The 13,740-nt window shown below is 33.6% G+C and overlaps 1 pseudogene; it reads right to left on the bottom strand.

Moving 5' to 3' along the window:
- Positions 1-6,456: 6,456 nt before the first annotated feature.
- LOC149577963 (ATP-dependent zinc metalloprotease FTSH 2, chloroplastic-like) lies at positions 6,457-7,780 on the bottom strand (annotated as a pseudogene).
- Positions 7,781-13,740: the final 5,960 nt, after the last annotated feature.

The raw sequence follows: 13,740 nt of genomic DNA, 5'->3' as shown, positions 1-13,740 counted from the left end.
ATGTCTCATGGTTAACAAAAGGCCAACAAACTCTAGTCACAAAGAAAGCTTGGATAGAGTTTTCTATTTCTAATTTCAAGGATAAGGTTCTTTGTGATGTTGTTGAGATGGATGAAGCCCATATCTTTCAAGGTAGGCCTTAGAAATTTTATGTTGATGTCACCCACTATTGTAGAAAAAAACACCCACTCCATTACCAAAGATGGGAAAACCTATACCATGAAGCCCTTACCAGATAGCAAGGCTGAAAAAGAACTCAATGTAATTATCAAAGGGGAAAAGGAGATGTTAAAAAATCTAAAATAATATGATAATGAACCATTTGTCTTGATCCCAAATCCCAAGGATAACACCAAAACTGATAAAAAGGAGCTCATACCAAATGAGGTCCTATATTGCTACAAAACTACAAAGATGTCACTGCTAGTGACCTGCCCACAAGCCTCCCTCCCATTAGGGAAATAAGCCATCAAATAGACATCATACTAGGTTCATCCCTACCTAATAAGACCCCATATAAAATGACACCATTACTACATGCAAAGATTCCAAAACGGGTCACTCAATTGTTGGAAAGAGGACTCATTCAAAAGAGTCTTAGTCCTTGTGCACTACCTATAGTTTTGGCCCCTAGAAAGGATGGAAAATGGAGATTATGTATAAATATAAGGTCTCTAAAGAAGATAAAAATAAGGTATAGGTTTCCCATGCAAAGAATTGAAGAACTTTTGGATCAACTAGAAGGTTCTTACTAATACACCAAGATAGATTTAAAGTCTAGCTACCACCAAATTAGGATTAAGCTTGGAGATGAATGGAAAATAATATTCAAGACCACTGAATATTTTTTTGAATGGTTAGTAATTCCTTTTTGTTTGTGTAATGCCCCTAGCACTTTTATAAGGCTTATGAATGAGATATTCATAGATTTTATTGGAAAATTTGTTGTTATTTACCTTGATGACATATTGATATTCAGTCATAGAAAGGAGGAACATCTTGATCATATATAATTGGTACTAAGAAGACTCCATCAACACAAGTTGGTAATCAACTTGGAAAAGCATATGTTGATGAAAAAGCAACTTATATTCCTAGGCTTTGTCATTTCAAAAGGTACCCTCAAGATGGATATTGAGAAGGTAAATGCAATCATTAACTGGCCTTCACCAAAGAAATAGAGTGATGTAAGAAGCTTCGATGGACTTACAACATTTTATAGAAAGTTCATCAAAAATTTCAATCATGTGTGTGCACCTATGCTACAAACAATCAAAGGTGGAAAGAAGAATAAATTTGCATGGAAAAAGGAAGCAAATGATGCATTCTAGTACCTAAAGAATAGATTCTCTAAATATCCTATCTTGGTCCTCCCTAATTTCAACAAGGTCTTCACTGTAGACATAGATGCAAGAAATTTGGCCATTGGAGCAGTCATAAGCAAAGAAGGAAAGCCAGTTGCTTTCTTTTTGGAGACATTGAATGAAGCCAAGAGGAATTATTCCAAGTATGACCTAGAGCTTTATGCCATGGTCTAAGCCCTCAATAAATGGAGGCACTACTTGATTCCAAAGGAGTTTTTAGTCTATACTGATAACCATGCACTAAGCTTCCTGAATTCACAAGAGAAACTTTTAGCTAGGCATCTCAAATGGGTAGAGCAATTGTAGGCCTATACCTTCACCATTCAACATAAAAAGGGTGTAGCAAAAAAAGTTTCTAATGATCTTAGTAGGAGGATAGCTCTGGTTGAAGTGCAACTACAAAGAGTGGTAATTGAGTCTCTTAAGACTTATACCCAGATGACTATGATTTTTTAGAGATATATTAGATCTTCACAAAAATGGAAGGAAGATATCATATTGATTTCTCTAAATATCCAATTCAAAATGGTCTATTATTCAAGGGAACACAACTATGCATATCAAAGTGCTCAATGAGAGAAAACATAATCAAAGAAAAGCATTGTGATGGCCTAGGAGGACATTTTGGCATTGATAAAAGAAAAAAAATGGTAAAAAGGCGTTATTTTTAGCCCAAATTGAATAATGATGTTAGGAAGTTCATTGAGTCTTGTACTATTTGCCAACAAGAAAAAGGCATGACAAAAAATCAAGGACTGTACCAACCCTTACAATCCTTTCAAGGCCTTGGGAATCCACATCAATGGATTTTGTCATGGGACTACCCAAATCCAAGTAAGGATTTGACAATGTGTTCATCATAGTGAACAGGTTCAACAAAATGGCCTATTTTGTGCCATGCAAGAGTACCTATGATGCATCTCATACAACCTATCTCTTTTTCAAAGAAGTAGTGAGAATTCATGGCTTACCCCAAACAATTGTCTTAGATAGATATTTCAAGTTTCAAGGCCACTTTTGGAGGACACTTTTCAAGAATTTAGGCACAAATCTCACCTATAGTTCAACCTATCGCCCTCAAATAGATGAGTAGATCGAGGTGGTAAATAGGTCCCTAGGTAATCTTTTAAGATGCCTAATGAAGAAATATTCAAAAATGTGGGATACCATACTACCCCAAGTAGAATTTTCTTTCAATGATTCCATCAACAGAACAAATGGCACAACCCCTTTCCAATTTTGCATCCCAGGGGACCATTGGATCTAAGGGAACTTCCAATTGATTTCAGAATCAATGCTCAAGGCCAGAACTTAGTAGAACTAATCACCAAAGTGCAATAGTAAGTGAAAGATGCCTTACAAAAATTTTCCTTGAGTACAAAGGAAATTCTGATAAGAAGAGGAAAGGGGTACACTTCAAAGTTGGAGATAAAGTTTGGGCATTTCTGAGGAAGGAAAGACTACCCAATGGTAGGTATTCTAAGTTAGAAATGAAAAGAGTAGGACCTTGCAGCATATTGAAAAAAATAGGTGACAATGCTTATGAGATATCACTTCCTCCAACTTTTCAAATCTCTCCAATTTTCAACATTGCAAACCTTACACCATATAGGGTTATAGTAGGTTCAAACAATGAGCAAGAAGATAAGGACTATGTCACAAACCTTCCACAAAGAAAACTAGTGGAGGTTGAAGCCATTTTGGACTCCAAGGTACTCAAGCAAACTAGATCGAGGAATTACATGTAGTACATAGTCAAATGGAAGGGAATCCAAAATATTGATGCCACATGGCTTAATGAAGATCAACTATAGGAACATGGTACATCGATTGAACATCTACTTTCAAGTAGGGACTTGAGCTTTCAATATCTAGGAGAGTATGGTGAAGGAGCAACCACTCCACCATCAAAAAGCAATGAATGATTTACAATAAGGTCATTATAATGCTACTTACGCTTAGGAATAATAGATTTCACAGTGGATTTCATTGTAAGACCATAGTCCCAGGATTGGTATTTTGTAAGCCCTTGGCTAACTATTGTCATTAATGATCCCATATCCTAGGCATAGGTATTTTCATGTTTTGTTCATTTTTTTTGATGTTTTGATCCATTAGGGATCATAAAAATAAGCCAAGGACCAATTTTGGTTACTAGATATGCAACATTGCAAAAAATGCAAAAGTTGCTCAAAAAGTTGTCAAGCAACTTTTGAGCAACTTCAAAAAAGTTGTTAAGAACTTGTGAAACCTTCTCCCAAATGGCTATTTGGTTCAAAAAAACCACTTAACTATTGTGAGAATCCTATATAAGCCTTTATAAGTGGGTGATAGCATAATATGTACTTTTTTTGTCAAAGAATCAATTAAAATAACTTGATTTTACTATAAATTCATGAGTTTTAGTGTTTTGTACATAATGGTACAGACTTTTGAAAATGTTCTAGTGACCCAAAGAGTTAGAGAAGTGATCTAGCTTTCATTTTCATTTGGTTTCATGATTTGATAATTTATAGTTTGCAAGTTATTTAGATTTTGCTGAAAGTGCCTAGATTTTAGGCTTAAAACAAGGGTTTCACCTAGGACCTAACTGTTTTGGCACTTTCCACCATCGGAATTTGATACCCCTTGGTGTAATGAAAGATATATCAATTTATTTAAATATTTTTTATGTTTTAGAGATAGAAGAGCAGAGAGTTAATTTTGCCACCATACCCTAGGTGTATGGCTCCATACATGCACCTTACAATAGTCAACATTACTTTTGTTTGGGACTGTTCCAAGGTCTAAAAATTTGTAATTAGAATTTTTTTACATGCCTCAACATGTTCCAATAATCATTTTGCAATTTTTCACATGTGAAGAGGCACCTACAGTGCAACAACAACCTAATTAGGCATACCAACACAGTCTAAATGTTGCTACAGCAAGGACTTGTAGTCCATTTCAGTTTTTGAGGTTTGGATATGTTGTGTATGTTCCAAAAGGGTGTTAGAATATCCATCCAAAACTTTCCCTCATGTGGAAGCATTTCATGATATGTTCAGATTTTAGTTTGGGAAGGGCTACTAGCCAAGGAATGGCTTATGCTGCAACTATATACCATTGGCTATTAGAAACCAAAAGAATCATTAAATTTATTGTATATAGACCTGAATAGGCTAGAGGGGTGTTTGTAGAGAAATCCATGGTTTTTTTTAATACATTTCATTGAAGTTTGTATGTTTGTTCCTCAATAGGTCCTTTAGGGAATCCTTGCAAGTTATTGTTTAAGGACTTTGGCAAACCTAGTGATTAGGTTCCTTTCCTTCTTGTGGTTGTGATAACCTATTTTGAGTCCATTTTTTATGCTTTTGATAAGTTTATTAGTGCTAAATCCTCTCCTTGGGTATTGAAGGATTCCAATTTCACTTAGTTGCTTGCTAGTTGAAGGCTTCCATTGTGCACTACTGCATCGGGAAAATTGTTGAACCTAAGGATTTTGGGCATATCTCATGGGAGATATGTGGTTGATTGGATAGGATTCATGCTTCCATCAGATACATGTATACTTTGATGACCTAGTTCTGGTTCATCTAAATCCAATCACCTTGTTAGCTTTTATAGTTAGTAGGGGTTATTTTTATAAGTTATTGGGTGCATTGACATCTAAATGATTGTGCCTAGAAAGATCAGCAAATCTTTTGGTGATTATGATTTTAGACTTTGGGACTATGTGTATGAATTTTTCTTTTTCTTGCAATAAGTTAAATATATTTTTACCATGTTTCCTTTAATGAACTACATTGGATGCTCTAACCACAACATGATAGACCGATTCTAGATTGTAATACATACAATTTCAATATTCTTATATCTATTATTGCTTTAAGTAAAAAATATAGATTCATTATAAATCAATTAGTTTTTTGATCAAAGACCCATATTATATGGAAAACTTTATTATAACATATATTAGAAATAATTGTTTTCAATTGTATCTCTATGAATACAAGAAATTCCAAGATCCATTTTTGACCTGTAAAAGTGTTTTAAGCATTCAAATAAATTTATCTTGCAATGTACAAGAAGCTCAAAGTTTAGAAAGATTTCATCTAGTTTTAATGGCCAAAAGGATTTCAAGAAATATAATTTCGTTGTGCTCTTTAAATACACATATATATTTGTGCGATTATGATTTGTGTTCAATAATGAATGAGATTGATCTCTTCTTTCTGTAGATTGTTACCTTTGGAGTAGCAGTCAAGACATATAATTTTGGTGTAGTAAAATTTAAAGGTACACCTATGTACAAAGATTGTTTGAAGAGGCACATGAAACACTTGAAACTCTATAAGAGGTATGCAACTCAAAATTGAAAGAATAGAAAGTGATTTTAATTTTTCTTATTCTTGTTATCCTATAAAGAAATGTTTTTTAAATGATCCAAATTCTCATATATTTATATGTGATTCATATTTGAGATGGAATTTTTGGATTATGAAGAGACCTCTTAGATAAACAAGAGGGAGTCTTTTTAAAGAATCAATTATTTTTTTCCAATTAAAATTTTCAAACAAAAAACTAAAAAGTGAACATGCAATGACCCATAGGGAAGAAAAGAAGGAAGATGATCAATCCATCATTCTATATAATCAATAGCTATATACAACAACAAATGGGATAATAGATAAAAAAATTGTCTAAATATTCAATGAAATGACAACATTATACTCAAGGAAATATAACTTTAATCCTAAGTTTCCCTAGTCTCATGCTTGTAAGAAATCTAAGTTGTGTTGTGAGCTAGGAAAGGCGCCAAATTTGGGAAGAAAAGTAGCAAACCAAAATAAGCTACATGGAATGCTAGAGTGTTTCAAGGATTATATTTGTACTTCATTTCTTATTATTGAGTCACAACTCTTTGCAAATCACATACAATAACATTTATGTTTTTATTATAGAAAACTCTATACATACTATACATAATGGCACTTGCTTCTAACAAGAGACATAAAATCTCTCTACATATCTAGAAAATACAAGGGTTCTTGCATCCAATTTCACTATATAACTTTACACTATATTCTTAGAATCTTCTTAGCCATATCCATCAAGTTGATGCTAGTTAAGGAGCAATATGTACATCCTTGCTATTAACTGGGATATCTGTAAACTTAGATAGGATGAACCTGAACTCATCCCTTGAATGTGTCTCTTTTTCTAATAAGATCTCCACAATCTTATCCATTGCTACCTAGTTACTCTTGATGTGACACTTAGCCACCTTATATGAATTATCTAAAATTCCTCTCATTGCTCTATAAATGTCTACTGCTATCTTCTCTGACATGGAATTCCTTGTCATCATGCGTAAAACAATATCAACACTTTGGACTATAGGGTCCAATAGATCCCATGGACCAATTTTAGACATTCCAAACCTCATAATCATTTGAAAGTTATAGAAAAACATACTAAATTTCCCATGTGACACCTCACTTATAGAAATTTCAAATGGCAAGGCTAAAATTAGAGTTGACCCATTTTACAAGAAATGAGAAATGAGAAACAAAATCCCAATGACTATGCAATGAGAAATGAAATACTTAGCAGATGTGTATATACATACATACATATAGATAGATATAATTTCATATTTAAAAAAAATAGTTCTAGAATTAATGATTAACAAAATTAGGCTCCAGATTTTAGGTACATTTGGGAATGCTTTACAATCTTCACTTAGAGAAAAATATCTTTTTTTCCATTTGTGTTGCCTACTGCAAGTCATTGGTTTCACCTGATGTGAACTCAGGTTCACCAAATATGACTTCTTCTACAACTTTTCCACCAAGAGCCCCCACAATCCAAACAAAGAGTTGCTACTTGGTAATAAGACTCGACGTATCTCTAGGAGAAAACCATGTAAGACGATGTGCTTGTCCTCGAGGTACAAGAGTAACTTTTTGAACTAGATCATTTCCATGGGTCTTCATGCTGACCTTGTAATAGTTACCAAAACAAGATTTAGTTACCTTTGAAATGCACATTGATATGATATATTAATGCAAATCAAACTTCCAACTTGCAGTCCATACATATGTGAGGGGTCTACATAAAATCATACAATAAATTACCAATAGATGTTTAGTATTGTGTACTTACACACAAATTGCATGTCCAACTTCATGGTAAGCAACCAAACTCTTACTCTTTCCATCAGCCATTGATGTGCGCTCCATACCAACCACAATCATATCTATTGCATCATCTATTACCTTACTTGATATGTATTATTTTCCTCATATTTCAACAAGAATTTTTGCTTCATTCAAGAGGCTTGCAAGATCAACACCACTAAACCTAGGTGTTCTCATGGAAACAACATCAAGTAAAACATCTTTTCCTAGCTTCTTGTTGCTTGCATGAACTGTAAGAATGGCTTTGTGACCATTTATATGAAGAATGTCAGTGATGACCTGCAAGTGATAGATAGATGATTTTTAGCATCATCATCATCATCTCTAGCTTATCAACTTTTTTGATAGTATTGAATGGCATTAGAACAATTGCATTTTTTAAGGAATCCTATCTTTCTAGAAAATGATCATCTGGACAAAAAGATATGAATTCCTCAATTCATCTTAAGGATATCTATAAATTTTTATTACCAAGATGCAGTTAAAACATGGGGTGGGTCTATTGCATTTTCTTTATTGTTGCTTCTAATTTACATATGAAAATAGGCTCACGAGTGTTTTGTAACCATTATTTTAAAATTTGGATCTTAATAATTATGTGACTAGTCTTCTTCTTTCAAACATCTTTACAGATCTGGGTAGATCATGCAATCTAATGCTAAAGAGTTTGAAAATTGATAAATTAAAAAGATTTTGAGATGAAGTTGGATTGAAAAGGAGATATATGACTTTTTGTTACAGTAAAACTATGTAAAGTTAAGGAGACAAGTCCATTTTTTAATGGAAGACATTCATTTGGTAACCTAAGTATTATTGTGACATTTTTAGATTATTCATATTAACTTGATATCATAATTAACATCCTAACATCAAATTAACATCCTAACATCAAACCAATGGGGGTTATTAAAATCTCTCATGATATTTCTTCTTAGATTACATTAATTTTGTAGTATATTTTACCCAAAATTATCAAGGGATTCTATTGTTAATCATCTATGTTTACGAGAAATGTTGATACACCAGTTTTGTTCCTACATGTGTTTTAGATATGGTTTGTGCCACATTTTATCCTTGCTACTTTTGTAACTGTAGCATCTATTATGCAGTTTCACATTGTAGATATTTTTGGCAAGTTTTCTTTTATCCTCTTACATATTGCCCTTAGCATATATCACTTTTTACCTTCTTCATTGAGTCCACACCTCCCATGTCTACAAGTATATGATGTCCCACTTTGTCTTTTTTTAGATCTGACATATAAGAATTATAATTTTTTGGAAGATTTAACAATTTGGAGTTTATTGGAACCTTGTCCAACTCTTCTACTTCTCTATCTTGAATTTCTACCAATTCTTTCTTTTTGTTTCTATGATGGGATTTTGGGAGGAGATACTTGTAATGAAATATTTGGCTTCTTCTAACATTTGGACCTTCAATATTCTAGCTTTTGCATATTGTCATTTTGTCTTGTTTGGTACTTATTTAGTTCAACAACTCACAATGAAAATTCAAACTAGAAATGTAGTTTTGTCCTTTCTTCCTTGCTAATTTCCTTAACAATAAATCTTTAACCATAAATAATGAAATTTAATGTTATAAAATTACCAATAATTGGTTGTCATCCTAAAAGTAAATATAACTAAAAAATATTTGTAGAGCCAACTTTCTCATAAAAACTAGGGACACTCTAGGGTTAGCTTTAGTTATATCTTAAACTTGTATAATCAATTCATCTAAAATTCTTAACTAGTTCAAGGTATAGGGTTGCATTTATTACTATTTTTTCCCTTATTTTTCACCAAAAAGGGAAGTTTAGAGTGATATGAATGTAGGATTTAGTGAGAAGCAACATTGGCAAATCTTTAAAATTTGATTTCAACATGGAGAGGTATAGTTTCAATAACTATCCATGAGAATTTATCATATATGTCAATGAGAATAAGAATCAAATAGTTTAGATTGTCCAATAGTACTTGAGGAGCTAATAGATAAAACACTTTGATTGTAAAGTTGGGCTAACATGTTTTCCTTGAGTTAGCTCAGGTACTCCTTATGGGTACAATGATTCATAGAAGACCACTATGACATAATGAGATCTCTTGTGTACCATGTTAACCATAAACTTATTGTAGATGAAAAATTAAATACTAAGGTGATGGGCTTGATGATTAAATATTGTATAATGAGCATTGTATATTGTACAATTAACAAAGAGAATTATAAATGGACAACTTTTCATTGATTATAATATGAGTGAATTTGAGAGAGGTGACCAAATTTTTCTTTCAAAACCATATGTGTAGATATAAACATTAAGTACAAGATGTCCAATATTTTTTTAGATATACAAATTAATTAGACCAAATCTTTCTTTCATAACCATATGTGTAGATTTAAACATTAGGTAAAACATGCCCAATAGTTTTGCAATTATACACATTAATTAGACCAATTTTTTCTTTAAAAACCATATGTGTAGATATAAACATTAAGTAGAACATGTAAAATAATTTTTTAGAAATATTTTATTGTAAATAAATACCATGCCTATCAATATGAACCTAGAGAAAAATAATGAGACAATTGCTAGATTGTGGTCTTATTTCTGAATAAAAGTTGATAAATACAATTGTCCTTGTAAAAAGTGCAAGGGCTTGAAGAACTAAAGAATTATAATCACAATAGCCTAGAGTCATTATAGGTAAAATGGCCATGTTGAAGGGGGCCATGATTTTTGTTGATTAGTGAATATGGATTTCCAACTAGAGGAACATGGAGATGTGAATATTCAAGTTGAGGATAACACTCCCATGGAAGGAGATGATAATGTGCTAGAGGACATAATTGAATAGGATGGTATTGGTGCAACTGATGAAGATGATCATGATGATGGTACTAGCACATTTGATAATGATCATAAAGATGGTATTAATATACCTATACTTGAGAAGGCTTATGAGCCCCTATACGAAGGCTCCCAAACAACTCTTCTCTCCACTATAGTGTTATTAGTGAACTTGACAGTTATGAATGATTTATCCAATGTAGCAATGGTATGTATGCTAAGTAATGCCATTTTTTTCATCTTAAATGTTAGCATACCATTACTATTCATTATATTAACAATTCATATTTGTTGTTGTAGGTTTATAGGTGAGTTTTGTTACCACCATCAAACATTTTGTCTTGTTCATACTATTGTGGTTTCATAACACATGTCCCATTTTGACTAGAAATAGGGACCCCCTACTTTTATTTTTTGGCTTTATAGATTCCCAGTCTGGGGTTTCAGTCCTTTTGAGGTTTTATGTAATGTCCTAGTTCATGTTCAAGTCATGATTGGGAAGCCCAGTTGTTAAAAATTAGAATTCCAACAAGGAACAAGTCAACTTGCAAAATGAAGAGGGACACTAGTGCACCTCATTAGGTGCACTAGTGTGCCTATTTTCTTGAAAATGTGGCATCATGCATTGGTGATGGACAACTGTGCATCTACGCACCTATGTAACTACGAGGACATTCGAGGCTATATAAGCTGGGGGTTGCCCCCTTCTCCTCACTCAAACTTTTTCTCCCCTCCACACTTCCATTACCACAAATACACAATCTCCTAGGTGCACTTTCTCCCCTTTCTTTTTTGGAAAGAAACATAAAACAAACATTAAAAACCAAAAGGTGCATGGTAGTGCACCTAATTAGGTGCACTACTATGCACCTTCACAACTAATCAAACATTTTTAAAAAAATTTAAAATTGCATTCAAAGCAAAACATCATTTGAAGGTGCACACTAGTGCACCTAACTAGGTGCACTAGTGCACACCCTCAACACAAAAAGAAATTGCCTAAGTTCAAAAGTGAGGTGCACATTAGTGCACCCTAGGAGATGTGTTGATGCAAACCTCATTATAATGATAAATTTCTTACAAAAAGCACATCAGGTGCACCTATCTAGTGCACCTATCTGGTGTGTCTAGTGTGCAATTTTTTTAATTTCTTACATTTTAGATTTTAAATTAGGTTTTTTTCATGTTTCTTTGAGTGTTTGGATTTTTAGGGTTTTGTTTGTGATAATCTAGGGTGTCATTAATCTGTTGTTCTTCAATTTTGGACTAATGGTGTACTTTCTTTGCAAATGCAATGGCATCTTCCTCATCCTCCCTTGTTGAGAAACTGAGACCAAAACTAATAGTATTCAAGTTTTAGTGCATTCCTAAAAAATCACAATTTTAGGATGAGTACTAAGAGATTTGAGACACATATTTAGGTCACATAGATTTGTGTGAGTTCTTAAAACTATATACCAAACCAACAGAAAGATCTTAGATGGTTTCCACTTCGATTCACTCTAGACTAGTCAATGCAACATCACACCCAATATTAGTGCAATCCTTAGAACTAATTATGGCACTCATAAATCTCTATGTTTCTGAAGAAAGGTTCATTAAAAGCATAACTATAGAGATTTTCCTTGATCTATGACCAAGAACATTAGAAAAGTGTTTCATCTCCCAAGGGTGAATCAATTCATTAGACTAACCTATGAGCAAGTCGAAAGATGGTAATAGGAGCATATTGACGAGGCTTCTGAGATCATCCAATCTTCATACCTTATAGAGAAGACTCCTTTAGGAAAGAAAATGGGAAAAATAGACATAACAAGAGGATACATGAAGGAAGATATTAGATACTCAGTCATACTCTTGAGTAGAGTTATGGGTTTGCCGGTAGCTGGACACCTGAATATTTTTATGGTGCATTTTATTGAAACAATAAAGAAATTAGAGATGCCACTAGATTGGGCTTGTATTCTTTGTTAGAATTATGGTAAATAGTTGGTGGCACTGAAGAAAAACATGAAATTTTACATGAAATCATACTTGGTATAGTTGTTTGCTGTGAGGGTAATGGATTATCTAGGGCTTTACAAGAGGGGTAGTATGCAAGATGCCAAAGCAAGGTCATATATTGTATATCCTTAGCTAGTAAAGAAAAAGCTTTCAGAGAAAAGAAAGGGTATAGGATAGTGAATGATGCTTTCATCTTCACAATAATCCAATTCATAGAAGGGGATTATGGGAAGAGACTATCAGAGGAGGTAGCTACACAAATATCACTATTTTGAGCTCATTATATTGAGTTCCAGAAATTTACATATTTGAGGGTAGTGGGTACAACTATCAATCCTAAGAAGCTCCCTAGATATCCTAGTGATAGACTTATCCTCTTGGAGATTTCTCGACAACTCTTGTCTACATATGAAAGAGTTAGAAAGCATCACTAAACATGTTGGATGTGGCCTATGACTATAGGACCTTTTCAAGTGGATCAAAGGAAATATATTCCTTCTTTTTAATTTGAATGGGATCAATATCCCTTAGAAGAGTATAATCCTCCACGACCTTATTTTGACAGTATCGAGAGAGTGTAATACTTAGTGGGCAAATTTGTTGAGCATGAGGATGCAGTTGAAGATCACTGGATGAATGTAATAGATGACTACGATGTTTGTGTAAGGGATTATTGTAGGATGACTCTATATTTAGCAGAGAGGGATTTAAAGATAAAGATCTTGTCAAAAATTTTGCAAGAAGGCTCAAAGCAATGGCTCAACTTATCTTTTAACAAGGTTAAGATTGGCAACATGCCTATCATGAATGTTGAGATAGATAGAGAAGAAAAATTGGACATCAACCATAAGGTGAAGCACATCATCAAATTGATGTAGGATTGGATCAAGAAACCATTAAAACTTGATCCAATTCCTTAAATAATAGTCTTTCATGCTCAAGACCGCCTAGCCAAAGGTCAAAGAGCAAAGGTCATGGTGCCCGTGTTTACAGCTCAGTCATTAATGAGACTAAAAATGGTGCACCAGCTTGATAGGCTAGTTGGTTATTACTGGGCTCAAAAGGGTAAAGGTGAAGGAAAAAGGAAGAGGAATTCTCCTCAACAAGCCAAACTAGAAGTGGGTGAAATTCAAGCACCTCCATAGTAGGAAGGGGAAAATATACAAGGGCTGGAGAATGTAAAGGCCATACAAACCCAAGGTGATTCCCAAGTTCCACCAGTTGCATAAAGCCAAAGAGAAGCAAAAAATGAGGTACAAGAGGTTTCCTCACCTCAATAGATAGAGCAAGTCTTCCCCTTCACACCTAAAAGAAGGAAGATTAAGACTCTAGCTTAGAGGAG

This window comes from Cupressus sempervirens, chromosome 1 (assembly GCF_028749045.1).
Source record: "Cupressus sempervirens isolate cs-2001-9-10 chromosome 1, ASM2874904v1, whole genome shotgun sequence".
Classification (NCBI taxonomy): Eukaryota; Viridiplantae; Streptophyta; class Pinopsida; order Cupressales; family Cupressaceae; genus Cupressus; species Cupressus sempervirens.
The sequence above is the reverse complement of the archived record's forward strand: the minus strand, read 5'-3'. Positions and strand labels throughout refer to the sequence as shown.